This window comes from Haematobia irritans, chromosome 3 (genome assembly GCF_050003625.1).
Source record: "Haematobia irritans isolate KBUSLIRL chromosome 3, ASM5000362v1, whole genome shotgun sequence".
Classification (NCBI taxonomy): Eukaryota; Metazoa; Arthropoda; class Insecta; order Diptera; family Muscidae; genus Haematobia; species Haematobia irritans.
In genome coordinates this window covers 52,888,430-52,892,840 of record NC_134399.1, presented here as the reverse complement: position 1 = coordinate 52,892,840, position 4,411 = coordinate 52,888,430, and the positions used below count along the sequence as shown (strand labels likewise).

Sequence of the window (4,411 nt, the reverse complement as noted above, 5' to 3'; positions counted from 1 at the left end):
ATATATAAATTCAACCTCTCATAAGTGAACAAAATGTAGGCGACCGTTGTTGATGACTACTTTTAAGAGGTTTACTATAATTCAAAAGGGGAGCAAAAATAAACTGATATCCAACGATAAAATGAACACATTACTGGCTTTTAGCTGTTCATGTATTGGAATGACCAAGTTTTCATTTGTATTTATTTCCCTAGTTGAACTGAATTCATGCATCTTCAGTCCACTGTGCAACATTTCAGATACGAAACCCAAATAAACAACAAAACAATTTTCGCAAAGAACCATGCTATGAATGGCAACACCTTCCATCAACTGAATGGCAAATGTCTGTGGTGAATAGAGAAAACGTGTTAAGATGGCTGGGGTTTGAAGCGAACATTGGAATTAAATCTGAAATTCGCAGTCAGTGGAACAAGGTAAAGAAAATAAGTAAGAATTGACTTCTATTCCTAAACTAAATTATTTCAACTAAATAAAAACGATTGAAATGAATCGAAAATGTTGCAATAAATGAACTTTGCTAAAATGTAATAACAGAAATAATATACAATAGTCGCAAGTGATATTATACACCTTCGTTGTTAAACCCAATTACATAGTTGGATAATCTACTGAATGTGTAAAGCGATGTGTATTCATGATGCACATTTGTTTTAAAGTAAACAATTTAATAATTAATTTTCTTCGCTATTAAAAAAAAAACAAAATATAAGAGGAAATCTTCCTTTCAAACCCGTCTCGCTTCGTGGTAGGTTGTGTTTGGTTTGATGGGCCTATCTCTAACATCATACGGCTCGGTTGTGTGAGGTTTGATTCAATGCGGTTGGGTGTGTGTGTGTGTGCTGTTAACTTGCGCCAACGTTTGACGTCGTGCTACAAAAAAATTTGTTTAAAGCAAGTTTCTTCGTTGTCGGTCGTGCGTTTTGTATTGAATTAAATCGGGTTCAAGTAGAAATTGCAAAAAATTTCGTCGAAATTGTGCGAATTTATTGCAAAATGGTAACAAATATGCTTTGTCAAGTGTAAATTTCTATGAATTCATTCAAGGCCACTCCAATTGGGGGAGTTCTAGTGTTAAAATGTCAAATATTTGTCTTTTATCCGCTATCACACCATGCGTTTCCTCACTAAATTTTAATGAAAAACGTCCAAAAGCCATATGTGGTCGAAATCTCAAGTGCTTAGTGGATATATCCTAAAAATAGTGCTGAAGAGGTGCTGGTACAAAGTGTATCCCTACATTTTCCCTGTACCCCACACACATGAAGTGCCATTTTTGCTCTTCTCAATTAAGCACTAATTGGTGAAAATATAAATAAATTGAAGAAATGAGAGAAAAATTATGAAGTGTTGTAAATCTGTGCCAAAAAAAATCTATAACCACTGGAAGAAAATATATTCGATTCCAGTGGACACACCCAGTTTGTGCAACGTATTTTCACATCTTTCCCCATTCTATGAATGGTTGGGTAATTTGTTGTTGTTTTACTAGCCATGATGGCCAGTAAGTGTTGATGGGAAATTTGTGCCTGAATTGTGTGTCTTTTAAAGATGTAAAATGTTCCAATATCGGTGACCTTTATGCTGGCCAGGCAGATTGTGGCCTTATTACGTCATTTGGCAAAATGTACGTTCGATTGTATTCCTTTTTGCACAGAGTTGCCAAAAGTGTGTGATTTGTGAATATTTAAAGATATTTTGTGTTGCAAACAGGAGATAAACTTCGTTTGGATTTTGGATTATCACCATTAATTCCACCCCTATAGATACAGTTGACATTGCAAGCAGATTTTTTCTGTTGGGGTAAGTAAGTGCATTTTGTTATAATAATAATGTCTGTTCGATTGGCTTGTCCTTCGTTTGTTCTCCATTCTGTGTATCCCATTGTTACGGATGCAGTGAATCATATTTAATTGCGAAAGTAAGAGATCTGATCCATTTATCTATATTTCAGCGAGCTCTATAGGATATTAGTACGGAGTCATGGTTTCGAACCGATTCATAGACGGTGACTTTCCAAACTAGTAACATTTAGGTGGCGTAGTTAATATTAAGTTTGAATATTTTGTACTCTATCCAGCGGATGTCTGTCATCCATAAGCGTAGGAAGGCCTCTGGGGAGGGGGCTTAGACACCCCCAGAAAAATTTTAGCCCCCCCCCAGAATTTGAAACTCTATTTATGATTTTCCATTTTTCAATAAATGTCAATAGTTTTTTTAATTTTTTTTAACAACTAAACAAGTATATACAATCGCCCAAAGTTCCGCTAAAGACTTTCATGAACAATCGAATTACTTGGGTTGTGGTAGCAGTTGCCGATGGCAATGTTTGAAGTCAGATATTTCTGAAATAAAGCTGTGGTTGACCTTTTGATTGATTTAGTTTAGTCAATTTAATTAAAAAAATAGTAATTGATATTAAAACTATTCTTTCATAAATTAATATCTTAATAATGCTGCGAAAAAGCGTCACCAAAAAAGTAGTGAAATGTTCTTTTTGGGTGTAGAAGTGGTGCAAAATTGGCGGAGAAGCAATGAATGTAATATGAGCTTGTCATAGGACAAATGTCCACCGTTTCAACAGCCGTTGCAATGAATTTGCATCACTTTTTAAGGTGAGATCCGAATTCAGTGTTTTGAATGTGAATTAAAAAATTTTGTGATATTTTCCCAAATAAATAATTTTTTTATTGTTTTTATGATTTTTAATGCATTCTGACGCTTGTTTGAAACGTTTTTCTTCGAATAATTTCCAAAAGTATCGATTTTTCTATAATGGATTTAGCAGTTTTATGGCCAAATTTGAATAATTTGTACCAATTTATTTATTCTTACTCTTTTTTAAACTATTTAAAAAATTAGAAAACAAAAAATTACACATTAAAATATGAAAAAAATGAAGTAAAAAAAACTTCCTGTGTAGTTAAAATAATTGAGGACATTTTTGGAAGTGCTTTTAAAGTTGTGCCTTTAGAACAACTCACAATGTTTTTGCTGGGAAAAGTGTGGAACTACTTTTAGTTGCTTTATTATAAATTAATTGTCGAGTTATTTTGATGTTTAATTTTTTATTCAATTTTATGAAATAAAACATTAATTGAACCTGTAAGTTCAGTCTATAAATTTTTAGCTAGGGGGGCTATAGCCCCCCCTAGGAAAATTGCCTAGCTACGCTAATGCTGTCATCGAGATGGGAATGTAATCAGTATTATTGGGGATTCACCAACTTGGATAGATATTTATATACATGGTTTCTGACAATTCATTGCTAAAATCTTAACGTTTTAAACAGACAACAGTGTTGCATGCCGGCATTGTATAGCCAAGGACGTGGGTTACGGCCGAACACCAAAAAGTTTTTCAGCGATGGTTTAAAAGCTTGTATTATAAGCCTTTTTGTACATCGAGTGAACGCGGATACATAAGACGCGGACGCTACAAAAGACTTCTACAATTTTCTGTGCCAATGTCTGGCACTATCATTTAGAAGAAACAAGATACTTGGTTCTTATCAGGATATTACTAATGTACGGTACAGTAATCCAAAGGATATACTTGCATTTATCAAGGCTTCTGAATGGAAGACTTTGAATCTCTAAAGAAACAACTATTAATAATAACAACTTGTGATTCACAACGGACCAACTGGTCTTAGTTCTACGGGTTTGGTTTAAATAAATACAGGACCTGTCAATACTAATTGAAAAGAAAGAAGTTAATCATCTGTGGTATCTGTTTTTTAATAAATAATTTTAAACCATAATAAATTATGATATTAACAATAACAAAGGTTTTCGAACTACATGGATAATATTGAAGTTAAGTGTAAACTAAATGAGATAATAGATATTAAAAAACTTTAGATGGGTAGTAACTGCTTCAATGTTTTTTAGTTTATACTGCATAGTAGCTCTAAGCAAATTTTTCCAGATGCTTGATTTGTGATCTGTAATATTAAAATGGATACGATTTCAAAGAACCTATTTTTAATCACCGATTTATATGGATGAAAAAACAATGAGAATAGATATGCTCCTTCAAGGTGCTGAAAACATATACTCTAGCACAACAAAGGGAAGAAAAGTGTTTTTTTTTCGAAAAATGTTCTTCCTTTGTGCTAGATATTTGGAAATCCGTTTTTTAACGTTAAAAAATGAAAGATTAATACTTTTTGGGGTAGGTGAGTACAATTTTCAGTTGTTCCACCAAAACACTAAATTATATATATATATATATATATATATATATATATATATATATGTATATATATATATATATATATGTATATATATATATATATATATATATGTATATATATATATATATATATATATATATATATATATATATATATATATATATATGTATATATATATATATATATATATATATATATATATATATATATATA

At 31.8% G+C, this 4,411-nt stretch overlaps 1 protein-coding gene across 4 annotated transcripts in view; it reads left to right on the top strand.

Annotated features, from left to right (window-relative positions):
• Nucleotides 1-521: 521 nt before the first annotated feature.
• The window catches only part of Smr (nuclear receptor corepressor smrter), a 240,298-nt gene continuing 236,408 nt past the window's right edge, over nucleotides 522-4,411 (top strand). The window contains exon 1 of one of the 4 annotated variants that reach the window (XM_075302317.1): nucleotides 522-999. The gene's annotated coding sequence lies outside the window, so the exon portion shown is untranslated. Of the gene's footprint in view, nucleotides 1,023-1,090; nucleotides 1,804-4,411 lie in introns of those variants that run through there. The other 3 variants (XM_075302319.1, XM_075302321.1, XM_075302318.1) reach the window with 3 other exon arrangements.